The sequence below is a fragment of the Notamacropus eugenii genome, chromosome 4 (assembly GCF_028372415.1).
Source record: "Notamacropus eugenii isolate mMacEug1 chromosome 4, mMacEug1.pri_v2, whole genome shotgun sequence".
NCBI classification, from domain to species: domain Eukaryota; kingdom Metazoa; phylum Chordata; class Mammalia; order Diprotodontia; family Macropodidae; genus Notamacropus; species Notamacropus eugenii.
In genome coordinates this window covers 333,928,494-333,953,008 of record NC_092875.1, presented here as the reverse complement: position 1 = coordinate 333,953,008, position 24,515 = coordinate 333,928,494, and the positions used below count along the sequence as shown (strand labels likewise).

The following is a 24,515-nucleotide window of genomic DNA, read 5'->3' as shown; positions in this document are numbered from 1 at the left end:
TGCCATCAATCAGCAAGCATTTATTAAATACCTACCATGTGCTAAGTACCATTCTAGGCACTGAGGAAGCAACTTTAAAGAAGAAACAAAAAAGTCATTGCACAAAGAGCTTATAATCCAAGGGCGGACAGAAGTGCAAATACAAATACATAAATCATTAATAGAAAGCTAACAAATACAAACATATACAAAGTAGTGAAATACAGGTAGTTTGAGAGAGAGAGAGAAGTAGTAGGTGGGGGATCAGGAAAGACTTCATATGCAAGATAGTGCTTGAGTTTCACCTTAAAGGAAAAGTTACTCCTCTAGGTAGAAGCAAGGCGAACACATTCTAACCATGAGAGATTGCTAATGAAAATGCTTAGAGATCGAAAATGGTGTTGTGTGAGAAATATATATGAGACCAATTTGATTGATTTTAACATTAAAACCACATATACAATTTAGTTGAATGTAAGAAACTACCAGAATAAAAATCATGAACATGCATGGTATCCAGTACACTGAAATACCGTGGTTCTTTCTTGATTGTAAAATATAGATTGTCCTTACAGAAATCTTTATTTCAAGGGTCAAATGGAGGCTTATGAAGCTCACCAATTAAAAGGTATTTCTAAGTCACAAGATGAATGAACTAAAAAGAAAAGGAAAAAGCAGAACTCACAAGAGGCCCTATAATGGGTTAAAGTTGATTTGGAATGTCATTTCTCCAAAAAATACTCCAACTGTGATACCTCAAATGACCTAAAATCCTTTCCATTTCCTGATAGTTGGATGAAAGTGAAAGAGTATTATCTCTCTGTCCACAGTTTTTCTTCCAAGACAAAGGTAAGATAAGGGGTCTTCTCTCTCCTAAGAAACAGGTGAACAGTATTTGTCACTCTTTCAATAAGTAGTCAGCTTGACCTCAGAGACACCCCTTAGAGACAAGAGATTGTTCTTTTCTGACCAACTTTGACTCTATTTGAGGAAGTTCAACCCTCTTGTTTGGAGAAGGAGACAGTGGAATGGAGGTCAGCAGTGAAGTTGTATCATTTTTCTTCCTTAGAATCCCTTCACTTGGTACAGTACTCCACCCAACAGCATGAAGAATTGATATCATCGTATAGAAAAATCAAATCCTAGGGCTACGTTTATCAGTCTTTCATCAATTTTGTCTAAGAAAGATGATTTAGGGTAAAAATTTTTGTTTTATTTGTTATTTGAAGTATCCAGACAATTGTTTTACTGATCCCTTTTGTTTTTCTGCCATAAATATGGCTAGAAAATTCTTTCTTTACCAAAAACTCTTAAGCTCGTCGTTTGGACTGTAGCAGCACATCAAAGAAAAAACAAATGCAAAGGGGATGTTTGTCAATTATTGAATTCATGTAAAAAGGAAATCTGAATTGTTTATGGGTCAAAAGGAATTTTTCTGACCTAAATAATTCATTTAAAAAATTTATGAGACATATACATATATAGTCTACAATATTTATATGTCATGTATACATGTATGTACATATATGTATGTCATGTGTACATATTTGCACATACATGTGCAATCAAATTCTGAGGAAGAGGGCATCTAATTGACCTTGTCTAGTGAATTGTACAAAAAGAATCTACACTATAACATGTCTAACATGGTTTTTCAGGCTTTACTTGAACTCACTATCTTCCAAGAATCTTTGTTGGGGCAACTCTAATTATCGGGAAGGTTTTCCTTCCATTTAAGCTTAATTTCCTTATTTGTAATTTGTACCTATTTCTTCTAGTTCAGATCTCTTAGACTAAATGGAAAAAATCTTATTTTCTAATATTCTAATAATATTCTAATGTGTCAGTTTTAACTCTTTTTTAAAATAAATTTAATTATTTTTGGTTTTCAACAGACATTTCCACAAGATTTTGAGTTTCAAATTTTCTCCCTATTTCTCCCCTCTGCCTACCCCAAGACAGTATGCATTCTGATTACCACTTCCCCCAATCTGCTGTCCCTCTTCTTATCCCCATTAGCTCTATTTTCTTGTAGGGCAAGATAGATTTATATACTCCATTGCCTGTATATTTTATTTCCTATTTGCATGTAAAAACAATTTTTAACATTCATTTCTAAAACTTTTGAGTTCTAACTTCTCTTCCTTCCACCCTCCCCCAACCATCCTCAATGAGAAGGCAAGCAATTCAATATGGGTTATGTATGTGTAGTTATGTAAAACATTTCCATAACAGTCATATTGTGAAAAACTAACTATATTTCCTTCCATCCTATCCTGCCCCCATCTATTCTATTCTCTTTTGACCCAGTCCTTCCTCAAAAGTGTTTACTTCTAATTACCCCCTCCTCCCATTTGCCCTCCCTTCTATCATCCCACTACCTCCTGTTTATCCCCTTTCCACCTATTTTGCTATAGTATAAGATAGATTTTCATACCAAATTAAATGTGCATGTTATTCCCTCCTTAAGCCAAATGTGATGAGAGTAAGGTTCACTATTTCCCTCTCACCTCCCCCCTCTTCCTCTCCATTGGAAAAGCTTTTTCTTACCTCTTTTAAGTGAGATAATTGGCCCCATTCTTTTTCTCCTTTTTGCTTCCCAATATATTCCTCTCTCACTCCTTAATTTTATTTTTTTTAGGTATCATCCCTACCTATTCAACTTACCCTGTGCCCTCTGTCTATATGTATATAATCATGTATATAATCCTTCCAACTACTCCAATACTGAGAAAAGTCTCAGGAGTTACAAATATGTAAGCAATTCAACTTTAGTAACTCCCTTATGATTTCTCTTTTCTGTTTAGCCTTTCATGCTTTTCTTGATTCTCATGTTTTAAAGTCAAATTTTCTACTCAACTCTGGTCATTTCAACAAGAATGCTTGAAAGTCATCTATTTCACTGAACGATGATTATTTCCTCTGAAGTATTATACTGAGTTCTGCTGGGTGGTAATTCTTGGCTTTAATCATAGCTCCTTTGACCTCTGGAATATCTTATTCTAAGCCCTGAGATTCCTTAACGTAGAAGCTCCTAGATCTCGTGTTATCTTGATTATATTTCTACAGTACTTGAATTATTTCTTCTTGGCTGCTTGCAATATTTTCTTCTTGACTTGGGAGCTCTAGTGTTTGGCTACAGTATTCCTAGGAATTTTCCTTTTGGGAGCTTTTTCAGGAGGTGATTTGGTAAACTTTTTCAATATCTGTTTTACCCTCTGGTTCTAAAATATCAGGGCAGTTTTCCTTGATAATTTCTTGAAAGATGATGTAGACTCTTTTTTGATCATGACTTGTTTCTCCTGGATCTATTTTCTAGGTCAGTTGTTTTTCCAGTGAGATGGTTCACATTGTCTACCTTCTTTTCATTCCTTTGGCTTTGTTTTATAATTTCCCAATTTTTCATAAAAACGTTAGCTTTCATCTGCCCCATTCTAATATTTAAGTAATCATTTTCTTCAGTGAACTTTTGAACCTCCTTTTCCATCTGACCAATTTTACTTTTTAAGGCATTCTTCTCTTCATTAACTTTTTGGATCTCTTTTGCTATTTGGGTTAGTCTATTTTTTAAAGTGTTATATTCTTCAGCTTATGTGGGGCCTCCTTTAGCAAGCAGTTGACGCATTTTTCATGATTTTCTTGCATCACTCTCATTTCTCTTCCCAATTTTTGCTCCACTTCTCTTACTTGATTTTCAAAATCCTTTTTCAGCTCTTTCATGGCTTGAGATCAATTGATATTTTTCTTGGCACCTTTGGATGTAGGAGCTTTGACTATGTTATCTTCTTCTGTTTGTATGCTTTGGTCTTCCTTGTCAACAAAGCAAGATTCTAAAGTCTGAAATTTTTTTCTGGTTTTTGCTCATTTTTCTCAGCTATTTACTTGACTTTTCAGCTCTTTGTCAAGGTTATTCTCTGCTTCTAGTGGGGCTGGGAGGTGTACTGTCTCTCACAATCTGTGGGCCTAGAGTTTCAGAAACAGTCACTACTGCTGCCACTGCCACTGTCTCTGCTGCTGCAATCTTATCCTTCTCACAAATGACAGCCCTTTAAACAATTAGACATATTTTTTTTCAGAAATACACACAGTTTCATTTATTAATCAAGCAAACATGATAAGGTAGGCTTTTTTGCCTTGAAATTGATATTAATTATTTTACATGTAATAATATTGTATTTTTTTCCAATTACATGCAAAGATAGTTTTCAACATTCAATTTGTAAGATTTGGAATTCCAAATTTTCCTCTGTCTCTTAAGTAACTCTACCCTCCCCAAGACAGCAAGCAATCTGATATAGGTTATAAATATATAATCATGTTAAACATATTTCCACGTTAGTCATGTTGTGAAAGAAGACTTAAAACAAAAGGGAAAAGCCAGAAGAAAGAAAAAAAAACATATCAACAAACTAAAAATGGTATACTTCAATCTGCATTCAGATTCCATAGTTCTTTCTCTGGATGTGAATGTCATTTTCTATCATGAGTCTTTTAGAATTGTCTTAGATCATCATACTGCTGAGAAGAACGAAGTCAGTCATAGCTGATCATCACACAATGTTACTGTTACTGCTCTTGTGAATATGATCCTGGTTCTGCTCATTTTGCTCAGCATCAGTGCATCTAAGTACTTCCAGGATTTTTTTTTTTCTGCAATCCACCTGCTCATCATTTATTACAGCACAATAATATTCCATTACATTCATATATTGAATTGTTTGGCCATTCCCAAATTGATAGGCATCCTCTAAATCTCCAATTTTTTGCCACCACAAGAACAGTTGCTATAAATATTTTGTAGATATGTGTCCTTTTCTCTTCTTTATGATGTCTTTGGGATTTAGACCTAGTAGTGGTGTTGCAGGATGAAAGGGTATGCATAATTTGATTGGTCTTTGAGAATAGTTCCAAATTGGTCTCCAGAATGGTTGGATCAGTTCACAACTCTACCAACAATGCATTAGTATTCCAATTTTCCCACATCTCTAACATTTATTACTTTCCTTTTTTTATATCATATTAATCAATTTGATAGATATGGTATATTACATATGGTATATGGTATATAGATGTGGTAAGAGTTGTTTTAATTTTCATTTCTCCAATTAATATAGATAATATAGATACCTTTAATTTCTCCATCTCAAAACTGCCAGTTCATAACCTTTAACCATTTATCAATTGGGGAATGACTTGTATTCTTATAGATTTGATTCAGTTCTCTACATTTGAGAAATGCATTTGTTTCTTTATCAGAAACACTAGCTATAAAAAATATTTTCCACTTTTTTGCTTTCCTTCTAATCTTGATTGCATTGGTTTTATTTGTGTAAAACCTTTTTTATAAAATTTAATGTAAAAAACTTTGTCCATTTTGCATTTCATAATATTTTCTACCTCTTGTTTTGTCATAAATTCTTCCCTTCTCCATAGATCTGACATGTAAACTATTCCTTTGCTCCCCTAATTTGTTTATGGTATCACCATTTATGTTTAAATCATGTACCCACTTCAATCTTATCTTGGTATAGGTGTGAGATGTTGGTTTATGCCAAGGTTCAGCCATACTATTTTCCAGTTTTCCCAGGAGTTTTTGCCAAATAGTGAGTTCTTATCCCAGAAGTTGGGGTCTTTAGGACTATCAAACAGTAGATTACTGTAGTCATTTACTACTGTATTTTGTGTACCTAAAGTATTTCACTCATCCATCACTCTATTTCTTCACCAGGATTAAATAGTTTTGATTATTACACTTTATAATATAGTTTTAGATCTGATATGGCTAGACCATCTTCCTTCACAATTTTTTTCTTTAATTCCCCTGATTTTCTTTCTGGTCACTTGTACTATTTTCTCCTTGTCCTGATAATTCTGGAATTTTGGCTATAATAATTCTTGGAGTTTTAACTTTGGGATCTCTTTCAGGAGGTGATCAGTGGATTCTTTCAATAATTGTTTTACCCTCTGGTTCTAAGATATCAGGTCAGTTTTCCTAGAAAATTTCTTGAAAGATGCTACCTAGGCTTTTTTTTTTTTTATCATGACTTTCAGGCATTTCAATAATTCTTAAATTATCTCTTCTCAATCTATTCTCCAAGTCAATTGTTTTTCCAATGAGATTTTACATTTCTTCTATTTTTTCATTCTTTTAATTTTGATTGACTCTTGATGTCTTCTAGTGTCATTAGCTTTCACTTCCCCAATTCTAAGTTTTAAGGAATTATTTTCTTCAGTTAGCTTTTGTACCTCATTTTCCATTCAGTCAATTCTTCTTTAATAGGAATTGTTTTATGCAACTTTTCTGCATTCTTTTAAAAACTATTGACATTTTTTGCCATAATATTCCTGCATAACTCTCATTTCTTTTCCCAATTTTTCCTTCTGCCTCTCTTACTCGATTTTAAAGTGCATTCTGAGCTCTTCCAACGGGACCTTTTGGGCATGAGACCAATTCATATACCCCCTTGAGGCTTCATGTATAGGCATTTTGACATTGTTGTCCTCTTCTGAGTTTGTGTTTTGATCTTCTCTGTTGCCTTATGAGTTTTCTAAGGTCAGCATTCACTTTTTGTTGTTGGTTTTTGCTTATTCTTAAAAGTTGAGCTCTGCTCCTAGGGCACAGGGGTACTGTCCCAAGCTGCTTTTGCTGAAGATCAGAGGGCTGGTCACTGGCTTTCTTTGCTGGGGTCTCAGGAGCTGCCAGATTGCCCACTAAACTGGGGTGGCTTGGCCTAGTTGTGCCTGTTATGCCAGGGTTCTGGGGCTGGCAGTTAACCTTCTGCACTGGGGCTATAGGTCTCTCAGCTGGCCCACTGTGCCACCATCCTGCTGAGCCAGGACAAGGCACCATAGTTGCTTTTCTCTGCTGTGGTTAAGAGCCTCTTGATGGTTTACCTGGACACCATCTGTACTGGGTTGCATTCCCTTTTACTCAAGTGAGACAAATGTTTCCTGAAGTCCTTCTAAGTTATCTCAAGCTGGAAAAATTCTTTTACTTCATCTTTTTGTAGGTTCTGTCACTTTAGAATTTTTTTGGAGACTTGAATTAATGCTGTTTTTGAGGAAAACAGAAGAGCTCAGGCAACTTCCTGGCTTATCTCTACCATTTTGCCTCCATTACAGATAATTATTATAATTCTTCTCTTCTATAATCCTATTTCCTTCCACAAATTCTTGTATGGCATGAACTCAAGGTGCTTCACTTATGTGGTTGTCCTCCTTTAGATGTGCTATTGCTTATCGTATTATTAGGTAGGGGTAGGTATGATTTAATTGAGTATCCTGTTAGTTCAGGTTCAATATTAAAAGGAAATGAGCTAATTTTAGGCTATTCAATAATTAACAAAATAAGTTTACTTAGTCATAGTATAGAAGGAACATTCAATAATGATACTTTAGTATTTACCTTAGGTAGACATGTCTCTCTCTCACTTGTGTCCTTATGAAAACATATCTGCTTAGTTGGAGGTTGTCGTAGTCCACAATTATGGGACATTTGCAAAGTCTAAAGGATTTCAACTTCTGTTTTGCCTGTATATCACCAGGAGCCATATCAAAATGGCCAGAGAGTACTAGAAAGATATGTTGAGGCATAATATGAACCTTAGCTTCCTGGGTTAATCAAGTCTCAATGATACTTTTTTCACTGTTCAGGGGATAACTACCTTAATTTGTTAAAGGGAAAAGTAAGGATATTTTTCTCACCACAAATACATTTCTGAAAAATGGTATTCAGCATTAACCACAATAACAAATGTGTATTTTCTTCATAGATAGAGATTATAATTTTTTTACCTGTCATAGTAGATAACATCTATATCTCTATCTGTCTGTCTGTCTATCTATCTACCTCTGTGTGTGTGTGTGTGTGTGTGTGTATCTTAGAGCATTTCTAGCTAGTTAGACCATACCAGTGAAGAGTGAGAGTTAAATATGTAAAGGAAAGAGCGAATGTATCTTATTAAGGAACTTAAACACTAGGTTGAAAACACTGTTTTTTGTCATGGAGGTAATAGGGGAGTCATGGACAAATTTTGATCGGTGAAGGGGTGACATGAGATTAACAGATGATAGGATTATCTTTGTTGAATTTGAGATAGAATAAAAATGGTGATGATGATATTTTTATGGCTAGTCACAGTATGTTTTGAATAATTTGATGAAATCATATGTGATTTTGTCCTCTATAAGAAGTGGTAACCACAAACATCCTTAAGTTTGAACTAACACTGCATTTTCTCTCTTTCAGTGATTTAAATGTTTGTTAGCATAGACTTGACTCAACATGAGATTTTATGTTATCAAATTGTAAATATAATTATTAATAAAAATAACAATGGGTGCTGTAATCTATAATGCTATAATACTTAATCAAGAACAAAATCAAAACTACCTTAATAGTAAAAATAACATACCCTTACTGCAACACGTAAAGCAATATGAGCTCATTTCTACTACTTACTACTTGTTTAAATTTAAGCAATTCCTTTGACCTCTCTAGGCTTTAATTTCCTCATCTGTGAAATGAAGGAGATAGAGATCACTTCCAGCTCTAAATCCTCATCAATCATATGAGGTAGAAAAAGCAGATATTATAATCCCCATTTCATAGATTATGACACTGAGGACCCAAGGAAGTTAAATGGCTTGTCCAACCAAGGTGAACTAAATATTAAGTATCCACTAGAGGTAATAGGCTATGCCAGGATGAGGATATAAAAATATACGATGCATGATCCCTCACAAAGCTTACAGTTTACTTAAGGACACAAAGAAAAAAAAGTAAAGCCATTTAAAAATAATATAAAATGAAAATAACTAAAACCACTTAAAAATAATATAATGTATAATGAGAGACAGAATTTATATGATATTTTTCCTTCCAAATATGTTCTCTCCATTTTGTAGATGAAAAAGCTGATGACTAGGAAGATAAGCTAGAATGCAATAATTATATAGCCATTAAGTATTGGAGATAGAATTTGAAGTTGGAATTCTCCTGATTGGAACTTTCTATTTCACCATATTGCTTCTCTCAAAGAGAATTTTAACAAAGTAATAAAAATGATCTAACAAGATGGCACGTAAGAACTTTTGAAAGTAAAGGCACAAAGAAATGCTGTAAGGAATAGGCCAGAATTCATTCTATTATATCATAACAGGTAAAGGTCAAGAAGGAGGATGTTTCAGGCACAAGGAGAGCTGAGTAAATGTTTGAAGAACACTAAGTAGACCAGTTACACAAAAGTTTAGGGTATATGGAGAGAAGAGTAATATAATAAAAGGCTAGGAAAAGTAGAGAGGCTCAGGAATAGTGAAGTGCTTTAAATGTTCAGCAGAAAGTTTGATACTTTACTCAGTAGGCAAAAGGAAATCAATGAAAAGTTAAAAGCAAAAGTGTAACATAATTGGATCTATACATAAGAAAAATTACCTGGCAGAGATGTGAAAGGTGAACTGTAAAGGAGAAAGAGTGGAAGCAGGAGGACATATTGAAGGCTAAGACAGTAATATCAGCATTATGGTGGTGGCAAGATAAATAGAGTAGAGAGTTTTGTGTTGAGAAGTTTTTGGAGAGAAGGAGTTGATAGAATGTGATAAAGGCCAGGGTTCAAATACAATTTCTACTGTTTGTTACCTGTTTGATTTTGGGAAAGATGATGAACTTCTTTGGGCTTTAAAGTTAGTATCTATAAAATGAGGGGTTAGAGACCTCTAAGATTCTTTACAACTTCACATACTTGATCCCATGATTCCATGCTAACAGACTGGATATTATGAGAGATGACAGAAAAAACTAAAATAATAGCTCTAAATTTCGACCACAAGAGACAGTGAGAAATAGTTTATTAAACTCTATGTAAGTGCAAAGTACTGTCCTAAGGTCTAGGAATAAAAGTTGAAAAGAAATGTAGCCTCTGCCTTCAAGGGACTCATACTCTAATAGAGGGAAGAAAACACAGAAGGAAGTCAGATAGAAAGGCCCAGTGATCTTCAGGGTGCAGTAGCAAAGAAGAGGGAAATGCATCTTTATTAACATCTGTTTCGTTAATAAAACCATGTCAGTTTCTGATGTTGAATTATTTGATGATGCCAAGGAAGAATAGATGTAGAGGAAAGAAAAGAGAGTTCATTTTGGATATGTTAAGTTTGCCCTTCTGGAATCTTAATGAAAATGTCCTATAGGGAGATGGGAGATATAGACTTGTCTATGAGTTACATGTTATCTGCATAGAAGGAACAGGTGAAATCATGGAATTGATGAAAATGACCAAGGGGAAGAATACATGGAGAAGAGAGAAGGAAACTAAGGATAGACCTCTGCAGAGCTCTATCATAAGAATAAGGAAGACAATGAGAAATGAGAAAATGAGAAAAGGAATGAATGGAAGCAGGTAGGTATCTCAGCGGGTAAAGTGCTGGGCTTAGAGTCAAGAAGACCTGAGTTCAAATGTGACTCCAGGCACTTAATAGCTATGTGACCCTCGCAAGTCACTTAATGTTCATTAGGTTTATTCTACTGGAGAAGCAAATGGCACAACACTCCAGTATTTTTGCCAAGAGAACTCCATAAACAGTGTGGTCCATGGGGTCACAAAGAATTCAGACATGATTAAAACAAGTGAACAATAACAAGGAGTGGTTAGAAACATGAGAGAAGAAACAGGATGATGTTGTATCTCAGAAGCATAGAGAAGAGGGAATATCCAGGAGGAGATCATCAACACTGTCACAATCTTTGAAGAAATAAATGAAGAAGAGATTTAAAAAATATATTTTTATTTGGATGTCTCTGATTACCTTTGAGACAGTAATTTTAGTGGAAAGATGGGGAATCAAAACTCAATTTTAAAAGGTTGAAGAGAGAAACCAAAAATGAGGAAGTGGTATACAACAATACTTCAAGAAGTTTTGCTAAAAGGGAAAGGAGAGATTGGATAACTATATGAGTTAAAAGGAAAGGCTAAGAGGAGAGTCCATTAGGATTAGGGAAACCTAAGAAGGTCTTTAGGTAGATGGGAACAAACCAATAGAGAGCGCTTGAAGATGCATGAGAAATTAATGATAACTAATGAGCATCGTCCTGAAAGTGGTAGGGGAATACAGTATCAAATACATGAATAGAATGACTACCTTTAGTGGCAGGGGTACTTCTTTTGAGATGTAGCAAGGAGAAAATAAGATAATGATGCTGAAGAGATCTGAGAATTAAAAAAAAAAAGGTGGTGGTAGGGGATATTAGGGAGTTCATAACATTTACAGTAAAATATGTGGCTGGAAAATTTGCATGCCAGTGTAGAAATGGGGTGTGGTAGAAATTGACAAGAAAGGAAATGGTGTATAACAAGTTTTTTTGCAGGGAACATGATAGGTAGTTGATCTGGATTAAGGACCATCCCCCTTCTAGTCTTATGATAGCAAGAGTAGTACTATAAGAGGATGATGAGAGTTCAAGTACTTTTTTCCTCTCATAGTTATGCATGGCCTGGATGTGACAAGGCCTGGTGCATTCAACCCAGTTCTATGCACACCAATGGCTTTCTACATTTTAGATTATTTGAAATGGTTTCTTCCTTATTAATAATGTATAACAGCTATCAATATGAATGCAAATTGAGATATCACACTCACTTGTGGTGATAAACAGAAATATGAATTGAATTTGAACTTTAGGGACTGAATACCATGGTTATTTGAGAGAAAATTAAATGTTATTATGGGTCTGAAAAAAGGCTTCCATTACCCCCTAAAATGCATCTCAGTTGTGTTTTTAGCTAAGAAGTACCTTAAAGCAATCTCAAAAGAAAACTCTGCCCCAGAGCAAACTAACCAGGTTTTCATGGTAACATCATCTATTATGTCCTAAAGTCCTGCTGCTGTCTCTGCCAAGTATAAACTGTTCTTTTCTCATGAGTGGACACTAGCCAGAGGGGTTCACTACCTCCTGTACTTCCTCCTTTCATTTTCAGCACAGCACCATTTATCCAAGCCTTTTCCTATTAAGATCTATGGATAGCCTAGACCCCACAGCTACTAGTTATATCTTCAGAAAGACCACCAATTCATCAATCCTTCTATCAAGACAGAAAGCTTATCATCTGTCTGCCTTCTCAATCAATCACACTATCAAAGGGAGTGTCTATCTTTTCTATGCCAGAAGAAAGAGCCCTGAGGCATTTCTCCAGTTTATCCAAATAACTGGTCCTATATCCAGGTTTGCCCTCAATTCCAGCTACAATGGGTAAGTACTTATATTGTGGTATGATTTGAAGGATATTCAGAAAAGGATTTTATGCCACTAACCATATCTCAACCATTGATGCTGAATTATTAGCTGAGACACCTTTGTTTCTTAGAGTTATCATTGAGAAAATCTACCAAAATGCCACTATATCTAGATAGGATAGATAAAGTCAAACATTAATACCTTAACTAAGAGAATCAGGGAATCTCAGTTGAAAGTGACCTCAGTAGTCATGTATTCCAAGTTGTACCTGAAGAAGAATCTCTTTTACAATGGGAAGGGAGAGAATCGTGATTTCCCTGGATCAAACAACATCTGGAGCACTGTATTCATATCTTGGTGTCACATTAACGTTAATAAGCTTATAGAACTTCTACAGGATGTTGGAATAGTCTGATGAAGGGATCTTGAGATTATAGTATAGTTGCATAGGAAAAACAAGACTCAAGAAAAGTCGAATTATGTGTGTTTGGTGGGGGGGTCTAGGTAGAACTCAGAGAGATCACTGATTGTTTTGGTGGGAAGTAGAGTGGAATTCTGAAATGGAGGAAGATCAAGCAGAACCAAGGAAAAATTTAGCTCCTCCACACTTTTGCTAAAGGCAAAGTGATATCACAAGCAACTAAAAAGTCCAAAGCCATACTGCATTCAGAAATGTTTTGAGCTGCCTCCTATGCTGTAGACTATATTATTTAGTTTAACATATCTTATAAATATCCTTCTACTTCTGTGGCAGGTGAAAGATGAAATGACTAAAGAAACAAAGGTTCAGTCTTATGAGCATCTAGATTATTAAGCACTGCTTGCCAATTGCTTAACATAGAAGAATCAGACCTTCTCAGCTTAGGCCTGGACCTTGAATACAGGGGGAAAAGACTGGTTTTATATAAAAGCAATTAATCAAATAAGGGCAATTAAGAAACAGGAAATAATACAAAATTGGGCAATTGGATTTCTAATTGATAAAAGATTAGGGATTTTCTACATTGGAGAGAGAAGAGTGAACAAGTGCAATTCCCTGAATTTAGAAAAGACAGGTATCCCATTCCTCCAAAGTATCCATAAACAATCAAATGAACATGGAAATAATAACTGATTGATCTGTATGGGGCCATTTATCAGATAAGACATATGGGTTCCTTGGCATGTATAGTGAGAAAACTCCTTGCATCATCTTTCGGTCTGACTGGGTTTCTGGACAGCATAACCTAGGTCCTTGGTTAAGGGTCTCTAAGCATCAACGAGAGGTAGTCCAGTCTCTCAGTCACACAGGGCTAGGTTCAAACAGTGCAATCAGGTTTTGTACCAGTTCTCACAACTGAATCAAGTTTTCTCACAAGGCAGAATTTGGATTAGACCCATAATTGAATAGAAAGAGAACTTATCTAAGGTCCAGAATTGAGTCACAAGATGGAGTCATTGTAGTTCACTGAATTTCCACAGTTTTGTATTTGCTAAGCTAATGCCCCTCAGTTCTCTCAATTTCTTCACCACTGTTAGAACCACCTATAAGGCAAGAAGTCACTTGAACAGTGCTTGAAATATGAGATCATGGCCCTTCTTTGGAAAGATGTTCATTAATGGTTGAGGCCTAGTGGATTGCCAAGGCAATATTCACATCACTGATGGTGACTATGAATATGCCAACTTAGTTCTCTATCACGAAGTATAAAAGACTCTCCATATAGAAGGCAGAAGGTGTCTTTATTTAGACACCAGAAAACCAAATTCCAGAACCACAAAGTAAAATCTATCATGATGACCAAGAAGTTAATAAACATGATCACTGCAGGGAGCAAAACCATTCCCAAGCCTTCTCCCCTCTGCTGTGGCTTTATCACAAGCACACATGAGCCTGAGCTTTGCCACACCTTCCTTGCCTCTCTCCTCTGCCCCCACCACGCTCAATCACTTTCTCCAGGTTCTGCTCCACACTTCCAGCTCCACCTGTTCAGCAAGCTCCTCCCCCACATGAGACTTAGACTTCCAAGTGATTTTAGCAGGTCACATGGGTCTGTTAATGAATTAGAAAGATCTTTCCATTTAAATTGCTATTACACCTAGGTCTATACCTTCCCTTTATATTATAATACAAATCTGGAAAAAAAAATACATAAATAAACTAGTCTTTATATAGTAATCTATTTGATAATGCTCTGGAAATCCCTTTGACCTTTTTGTCCAGGTTTTCCCCCTTTTGATGACCTAAATTGATGATGCAAAGTATTCCAGAGGATATTTCAACTATCACCAAAAACAGACATTTTGGGATGTTCTAATCCTCTCTCCTTTGCTGTAATATCTCCATCTACTAGCATAGCGCATTAATTCTTCTTCCTAAACTGCCATTAGAAAAAGGAAGAAATTTAATTTTATATTCATTAATAAATTCCAAAATGTATAAACTTATTTTGGCATTTATTGGACATTCCTGGTTTTTTAGGCACTAAACAAAAATTTACATATTAAGATATGGAAGAAAGAAAAAATGAGTCAGATCTATTTTCTTTTTTTGCAAGGCAGTTGGGGTTAAGTGACTTACCCAGGGTCACACAGCTAGTAAATGTTGAGTGTCTGAAGCCAGAATTGAACTGAAGTCTTCCTGATTCCAGAGTTGGTGCTCTATCCTCTCTACCTCCTAGCTTTCCCTTCAAATCCATTTTCATAATATCTACTTTCACTATTATTGGATATTGTAATGAGAGTTAAAGATCTTCCCCACCCTCCATTAACAAGTCTCACATGGAGCCCATTGGGGGAGGAACTTGTTTAAGGGGAAAGTTTGCTTATGGGGAGGTTTACTTGCTTGAAGGCTTTCACATGTTGTGGTAATTAGGCACTGAAGTACTTGGGTTGTGAGGACTTCTGACTCTTTATATACTCTAAAATGAGGTTTTGCTTTGGGGTTCACTCCTTGGAAGAAGGTCCATGTGCCAGATGAGACTCTGTGTAGCTGTTAAGGAACCCCTAACCCTCACCCCTGGCTTTGAAAACCCAGATGTTGGTGCTTCTCCGTCTGGTAACTATGTATGTATATAATGATCAGACAGTTGGATCTGTCTGTTGATTGGTGGTGTGTATATTGCTTATGGTCAGACAGTTAGAAGCCCTGTCTATTGGTCTTTATTTCTCTGCTTTTATTTTCTCTGTCTGTATTTTCTGGATGTAATTATAAAGGATTATTGATCCCTTAAAAAGATATCTTTTCTAGTAAAGAAGATCCAAGACCCTGTGCTAGCAGCCACCCTGGGCATGCTGGCGTAGTTGCCTTCACAGCTATGTATTCAAATGTCTTGGCCTGGAAGTTAGACTTGACAATGAGGCATACACACAAGTGGGATAGGCATATTTAGAAAGCATTACACAAGGTGAAAAAGTAAAATGGCTCCATGTTAACACGACATATAAAATGACAGGGATCTGGGAGCAGTTCTAGGCCTTTTTCACTTGACAGTGGTTATATAATAATGTTTGTCAGTCTAAATATCATTCAAATACATAGAATTGTATTTGAATGACTTCTGGACTAAGAGCCAAACTGATATTGAATCAGAAATCTTAATTGTGTCTACATTAATAACAAACTGAAGATCTAAGATTACACGTGGAAAATTTAGGTTAAAAAAAATAATATAAACAATGTTCTAAATTTGGAGGGAAAATGTTTCCTGACTGAATCTAAATTTTCACTCTTTGCTCATTAAATATGTAAGGTTTCATTTGACTTCGATTTTGTGTAGATAATATTTTGGGTAAAAATATGAAGATTGAGACACAGATATTAAGATCTGCACTTTGTCTTTTCAGTCATTTGAAGGAACTTTTTCATAAACTCATTAATCAAAAATATAATTTCATCAACAATTTAGGGATTCAAATCAATTCTTGAAGGAGTGTTGGGAAATGGGTTAAATTAAAATTTGGCATTTTGAACATTAATCAGTAATCTTTTATTTTTGATGCCAATGAAGACAAGTATCCAAAAAGCTCCCCTGACACAGGCAAAAGATTAAAGATTGTTAGGTAGAATGTGACTCTGGCCATTGGTACTTTTTATTTGGAAACTCAGATCAGGTTTATGAATTATATTGATTCCAATTGTAACAAATTTTGCTAGAAGAGAAGGAAAATTGACATTTTCCTCTGGTTTTAGAAAATTGGGGAAAGATTATGGGACAATCATATTACCTAACGATCCAGTATCCCAGAAGTGCCCTCTTGTCCATTCCATTCATTCCCCAACATCTTTTTCAAAAGATTCTGAGAGATCTGTTTGAAAACAAAACAAAACAAAACACAGAGAAATATTTTATTATTACAAATTCCTAAAGGATCCTCTGTTTCACTATATTTTCACCAAAGTGACAAATACCCACTGCATACCACCTCCAGGTTTACCTACAAAATCTCCAATCTCCATTTACCTAGTGCAATTTCAGTTAGTTTGTAAACCCTGATGAGATCCCAGCTGGAAATGGAATGGCCATAGGCTATATGGCTTGTTCATCAGTAGTAGTATCAGTTAGGAATATGGCTCTGACTTTTATGATAGGTTTTGAATCAGATTTCCAGTGACTTAAAAGTTTCCTTAAATGTGTACCATATGCTGAGATCTCTTTTTTTGACATTTATGAAGAAGGTTATTTTCCCATTGAGTTCTCTGGTTGCCCGACTATGAGAGAGTGTGATGCAGAGAACACTTACCATAAGGAAAATGTTCTTTTATAGCAACCTTTAGTATGTATTAGAGCTTTAAAAGAAATCGAAGCCAAGATTGCTGGATATATTGGGCTCTCAAGATTGTCACTCAACAATATTTTGACATGAGGGATGGTGATAGGTGAAGTTTGCACAATCCTTGTTAAACTCCTAGTTTAATGATATTTAGGACGTATCCAAATGGCATCATTAAAATATATTGCCAACCCTGTGGCATAAAAAAATGCATACAATAACTTCACATAATGCATCCCATAATGACTCAACAAAATGAATGGTGAAATGAAACTAGTATTGCTCATACTGTGTTTAAAATAACCTTTAGGCATTTGAGGAGCTTTATTGGCAACAATTTGGTGACAAACTGCTCTGTGTAAAAGAGCAGTTTAACACCTAATAGAAGAAATCTGGCATTAATAATATGGGTGGATTATAGTGCTAACAGTGGTGAAGTTGCTACATAGAAGCATCTTTCTAGATAATTAAACAAGTTATTTTAGTCCAACAGTAGCATGAAACCAACCTACTGCGAACGTGATGAGTAACTCATACAAGGCTGACTTCAACGAGGAAAATCTGGGGCCAAAAAGGGAAAATTGATATAGAAAAATGAACAATTCTCATTAATGCAGTTACAGTGCATGGATCCACCCCACTCCATCCCTACCTTCAACTTATTTTTCTTCTATATAACAAAGAATGTTAAGGGAAGGAAAAAAAATAATTCTCCATTTTCCTTTATATTTAGAGATGAAAGCAGGGTGAGTAATTGGAAAAGGAGGGAGGATGAAGTGTTCCCAGCACCTCATGGGCCACAGTTCATTTGCAGGCACCGTTCCAAGTTTGCTTTCTCACCTGAGAGTGAAAGAGTAATGTTCTGTCTGACCCTAAGTTCCCTCAGAAGAGTTCTATGAGCCTGGGAAATTCTGTAGGGAACAGATTTATTCTTCCAAAATAGAATTAGAGAAGAGATATCACAAATATAGTGATTACTCTGATCTCAGTCTCTCAGAATGAGAGTTGTTAAATCTATCTGCTAAGGGATCTAGGTATATTCTGAGGATATGAGTGTTGTTTTTTTTTTCTAATGCTATCAAGTCAAGGCCCCATTCTGGTATGTTCCTGCCCACTTTTAACAAAGAGTGTAACTCCTCAGTTCCATTTAAGCCAATTAACATCACTGAGCTTCTACAAAACACTACTTTGAATATATAGGAGGTACAGAAGTACAGTCTTTTACCTCACCTCAAGACTCTGGGGTTACATACTTCTCTATACCATATTGAATCTTGGAATAAGTATATTCAAACAAAAGTACTTCTACAAAGTATTGTTCCTAGTAAGTCATTTTTAAATGTGGTATTGTTGTAGGATTCCAAGGAAGAAGAATGAGAGTAAGGATAAAAGGAAGGGATGGGGAAGAAAGAGAAGGAAGGCAAAAAGGAGAAACAGAGAGAAAGAGAGAGAAAGGCAGAGACAGAGACAGAGACAGAAAGACAGAGATACAGAGATACAGAGATGGAGAGATGAGAGAGAGGAAGAAATGCTGTACATGGGGAAGAGAAGAAAAGGGACTATGAAGGTATGAAAAAAACTTCAGAGAAAATAGTAAATGGACTGTGATGTGGAAAAGAAAAAAATAAGAAATGCTATCTTAAAAAAAAGTATTGCTTGGTACTTCAGTCAGGTTAGTGCCATTGTGTCTGAAGCAGACAAGATCTACTAGAATAAACTTTAGTGCCCTATCTCTTTTTCTCCATCTCCCTATCTCTCTTACTCTCTGTTTTCACAGACAAAGAGAAAGCATCATCATTTGAGTGTTGACTACAAAAAACCAAAAGATAAACTTAAAGGATTATCTATAGAATTCAGGTCAACCAATAACCCTTTTAATTTTATAGGAGGGCCAGAAAAGAAATGATTAAAAAATCCAATAAATTGAAACCATGAAGGCATAGGTAGACCTTTCTGAATACCTGGAAGGCCATTCAGACACAGTAAACACTAGAGGGTACCAAGAGCAGAATTTGAAGTAAACAATCTGGAAGAGGGATATGTTGGAATTAGTTTGAACTGGGTTTTGAGAGTAGATTGTTAAATTTTTACTGTGAACACAACTAATTTGGAAATTTATTTTGCAATTTCTATACATATTTGTAATGGTTTTTATTTTTCTTTCCTTCTCATTGGGTACAAGCTAGGTGCTCCCCTAATACGTCTGACACTAACATATTTATGTCTCAGTTATCCAACTTATATAATAACAAGGTTGATATTAATCATAATCCCCCAACCCTAAAAATTAATTAGACAGAAATTAGAAGATCTTATCATTCCAAAAAATATGTGTTAGTGTGTTAAAATGGTGAGCTTTCTGGAAGATCATTATACTCCAAGATCAATTTTGAAAATTCAGTAAAGATCCAAAACAAATAAACAAAAACAAAAAAACAAACAGAAAAACAGTTATGTTTCAGTGACATGACTATCCTTGTAATGAAGTTGATATGTAAAGAACCAGGAGTGAGGTACTGATATCAAAATGTGTGATCTCAGGTAAAGATATGTATCTATATAAAATAATATAATAATATAAGTTATATAATGTAATAAAAGAGTTGTATTATTCTGTGATCCTGTGAAAGTGGCAGGAACCCTGAGTCCCACATGGAGAAGTAAAGGAGGGCTATGTTCTGATTCAACTCTGCTCTAATGTATCTTCAAAGACCTGAATAAAAATTTGAATTTAAAATCCTGCAATTCATGAACAGTGTTCCACTGAAAAACACATTCAGCAGCCTTTCATTTGGTTTTCAAAACAATTTCGTGGCCAGATTTGGATAAAGATTGTGATTCAGTTTGACAGATGAGAAAGCAGAATTGTGGAGACTCCTCTCCATTCTTGGGAGGGGATATAGTAGATTTCTTTATGGACTTGTCCCCATTACAGGAGTACATATTGGTGGTAGTAAGGCACTCTAAGATGGCTTCTTTCTTCTTCTGAGTTGGTGCAGCCACAGCAACTAAACACACCATCCTTTTCCAAAGAGAAGTTTTTCCCCTCTGTTGTCTCCCTTTTCTCGTTACTTCTGATATATGTTTATATCATATTTCTCCACTGATACAGTAAGCATCCTCCAAGCCAAGGTTCACCTTTCCCCAGCAAATCACTGTCAAACTGAGGGGCAGATGTAGTTTATGAATGAATGACTACCAAGGTAAATAAATATCTGAGATGCCCAAGGCAATTTGTAAAATAGCTAAAGGCCATCAAAGAGTAGGTGGACACTTGATTCATCAATTATCAAGCATCTCTGGAGAGACATTAGGTGAGTGCTTTAGGTCTGACTACTCTCCTAATATTTGTGTAAGAATAGAATTGCCCAGAAATTGGTTGAATATATGATAGTGTCCTTTCCATTCCTCAAGTGGTAAAATTCTGGCGATGTAATGGTTAAGAATATCCTTTTTACCATGAATCTACCCCATGAGCCACTTGTCCTTTTTGAGACAAGTTCAACTTTAGCCTGCCTATAACCAGTAAACTACCTTTATATTTGTCCATCTTTATTGTCTTTTTTATCATTTTTATCTTTTGGTGTATAAGAAGAATACATAGTTCATATTGTGGAGTCATGCTAAGCTTTCCAGAATAGCAAGCCAAAGAAGGAAATGGAAACCAGTACTCATTATGCATACCTCCAAAGTTTATTATCAATTTACCAATGTGAACCCATTAAGCCATGACCTCATATGTTGAGGATAATTTTGCCTTTCCTCTATTATTCCATGAATTTAAATCCATCCTATCTCCTCAAAGAGATTATAAGTTCTAAGAGAATAGTTCCCCTGTTCTTCAATATTTCCATGATCCAGAGGGTATAAATATTTCCTTTCAGGATACAGAGTTCAACCCAACCCCACACTTCTGCCCCCAAAATTAAATGTTATCTATTGAAGAGGAATTTGACATTTAGTAGCCAACTTTGTAAAGAGCCTCTCTAGGCTTATCTGTGCTAGTCTCAGTACAAAAGAAAATACCAGCAATTATTGGTCTCAAAATATAAGCTTTTACATCTTGGTAGAAGATGCCACTGGCATGTCATTTGAGAAAAAAGGTCACACCCACAATATGGTTAGTTATTGAATTCTATTGCTATGTAATGTGGGATATGTTATATATATAACTTATATGACATATAGTTTCATATTTAGTTTATCACCTATGATAAAACTTACATTAGATCTGTTAGACTGATTGTCAGCTCCTTGAGGAGAAGAACTGTCTTTTGCTTCTAACCTAAAATAATACTAATAGATGTGTAATAAATATTTATTGACTGACCTGTATGGTGTTCAAGTGTTTTTTCACTCACTTCTGGATTGACTTTGTGCTTACCTAGCTGCAGAAAATGACCTCAAATCCTGGTCCTATTTTAAACCAAACAGAAGTCATTCAATCTCATCATGACTCAGTTTTCTCACCCGTAAAATGAGAAAGTTGAACTTGATGGTATTTAAGGTCCATTTCAGCCTTATGTCTACGATTGTATAAGCATATAAAATTGATTTTTCTCTCTCAGAAGCCAACTCTGAAAGGATTTTCCCTCAAACTATTCATATATACATAAATATATATGTATGTGTATGTATTTATACTTATAGTTGTACAAATACCTATACTTATACATACACACACATTCTCAACACCCTCTGTTTGTTTCTACCTTTCTCAACCACAACTTTGCCCTTCACTTGCCTGGTCTATAGAATGGGACAGTTAACATACTTTCCTATTCCAAGAAAGCAGACCATATGAAGATATAAGTAAAAAAAAAAAAAAATGCTTTTTTCACTCTTTTCTCCTCTACCCCTTCTGAATTTGCCCCCTTATTTCAAAATCTGAAAATTTTTTAAGAGAATCTTGCTGAATGGGAGGGTTAAAAATGAAAAAGCCAATAGTTCACAGCTTAGCTTTGTGAATTCCTTAAGTGTATGTTCGAAAAACGAAGGTGCATAAGTTAGCGTAGCTGCAGGGCGCTGGCTTACCCAGTGTTAGCATAGCTGACACGCTGACAGTTTATGTGGAATTTATGTGCCTCTTTACGCTGCTTTTTATGGGGCAACATGTTGTTACCTTCCAGCTGCCCACATCACATGCTACTGATCCTGCCTCTGAGCTATGCAGCACCTTTCTCAAGGAAACATACATACATCAAGGACTTATGTATTTTTTTACAATGTTGTAAGGGGGAAATAATAAAATATGGGTTATTGTGTATGCCATTCCTCGGTTTAATTTTTTTTTATTTCACTAGTTTAATTGACTCTGACCATTTTTATTGCCCTTTTCCCCACCTCATCTCACCATTTTAATTGTTTATGTGTTTGTGTACAATTGGATCACATCTGGAAAAGGACAAGAGCTGTAACCACAACTTAAAAGCCAATTGCAGAGCTTTAAAAAGTAAATAAAGCATTTAAGCTGCCACATCAGTAAGAAGATATATGCAGATGTAAACAGACAAAAAATGTACTTTTTAAAGCAAACTGCTTAAAATTGCCTTCTTGTTTCAATCTCCTACTGACTGCATCCTTCCATCCTTTGCAGGGGTTTACAGTGGGGCTAGCTTGCTGATGTCTGACTTGCTTAGGATGCAGTAGATTGAATGCTCCCTTTCTTGGAGGATTGTAGAGACCCCTGTTGGGCTACTAGCAGGTCTCCCCTTGAACACAGTTGAGTTAAGGCTTGCCTTTGACATCATGCTCACTTGTATGATGCAGCTCCATAAAGCTGATACTCAAAACCTGGACTTTGTTCTGGCTCAGCCATTCTATGGTCTTATGATCTGATTTGCTGTCTCTGTAACCTTAAGCAAAATTATTTCATTTCACTCATCTCTAAAATGGGAATAATGATACCTCTTCTGCCTGTTTTGTGGCATTGCTTTGTGGTTCAAATGAGATCATATGCTTGAAATTGAAAAATTCCATATAAATGGGAGACATCGCTGTTATTATATTCTCTCTCCCATCTCTTTAGGGTGATTTTGGGAATTTCCTTCTGAAAGGTATTTGCATTATAAAAGAAATATGTTCTTGAACCCAAATGAATCTCTAAATTGTTTGATATCAGGCAAAGGGACTAAATAAAGAGTTTCAGACAGTGGGAAAGAGAGATCTAAGACAGGATATCCCTGCGATGAATAAGAATGTGACCACTTTCTCAGAGTATGAACAACCCTCAATGCAATGACATGACACAAGGGAATATATGTCCAGAAGAGGAGAATTTTCCGTCTCACCCCGCCCCACTGCAATCTCACCATAGAGGCAATGTAGTACTTCTCCTATTCACAAAACATTCATTTTTATGCATTACTAGAAGTGGCAAAACAGGATGCTGACTCCACATTTAATCTTCGCCCTCCTTCACCTTCTATTTAATATGTTTTTGTTTCCTTAATATTTCCCTCAGGACTATTACATACAGACCAAAAGGAAGTAAAAAGAATGGTATTTTTATTTTGATAATTCAGCTCAAAAAAAAAAAAAAAGAATTTCACTTAAAATGCCCAGATGCTTAAAGCTAAAAGGGTATGAAGTCTGAATTACAGATATTAGCCAAATTTCTCTATTTTCTGTGTTTATCAAGGTATCTTCTGTGATCTAAGATAGAATTATAGGAGCACAGAATCAGAACCAGAAGACCTCAGAAGCTATCTATTCCAAACAGCTCATTTTGTATATAAGGAAACTGAGGTCTAGGGAAGTTAGGTGATTTGCCTAAGGTCAAGCCAATGGCAGAGTTGAAAAAGTGAAAAAAAAAAAAGCTCAACAAACTTTGATTGCAATATTTTGTCTACATGTCATATTAGTGGCCAGAAGGTCAAATTTGTGCAAAGGGGAAAAAGAGAAGTGAAACATTAACAAATAAAGGTCTTCAAGGATATGAAAATAAAATAATAGCTAGCATTTATGTAACACTTGAAGGTTTGCAGATCATTTTACAAAGATTACAGCATTATATCCTCTAAAAGGTAGATGTTATTAATATGCTGATTTTAGAAATGAGGAAGCTGAGGCAAAGATTTGTCCAAAGTCACAAAAATGCTGAGGCCAATTTGGAGCTCAAATCTTCCTGACTCCATGCCCAGTGCTCCATCTCCTGTGATACCTTGTAGGAAACCCCAAACCAAGGAATGTGAAGACTAGGTATTCTTTTAAAATTTATCCTTACCTACATATGTTGTTGTTTGTATTTGTCAAAATAGGTGCTGTAATTCCTTATTTTAAAAATTACACATCTTTAGGAAACAGTCAACCAAACATGTTATCAATACACTGGACACAAAGTTTTGAACAATGTCCTCTGTTCTTCAAAGTCATGGGAAACCTACTGTGAGGAGCTGATGACTTTAGCATTGAATGAAAGAACCTCAGTGTTTGTGTGGACCAGAAAGTGAACTAGCTGGGATGGCACCTAAAACTTCAACTTGATTTGATATATGACAATGCAATTGGATTCAACAGACATTTGTGAACGACCACTATGTGCTGAGCACTGTTCTAT

General features: G+C 35.5%; 1 long non-coding RNA gene across 1 annotated transcript in view; it reads right to left on the bottom strand.

The window, feature by feature from the left end:
• LOC140498472 (uncharacterized) overlaps positions 1–24,515 on the bottom strand; it is a 48,376-nt gene that overhangs the window by 5,638 nt on the left and 18,223 nt on the right. The window contains exon 3 of the long non-coding RNA XR_011965104.1: positions 16,412–16,492. This is a non-coding gene — a long non-coding RNA (uncharacterized lncRNA). The remainder of the gene's footprint in view (positions 1–16,411; positions 16,493–24,515) is intronic.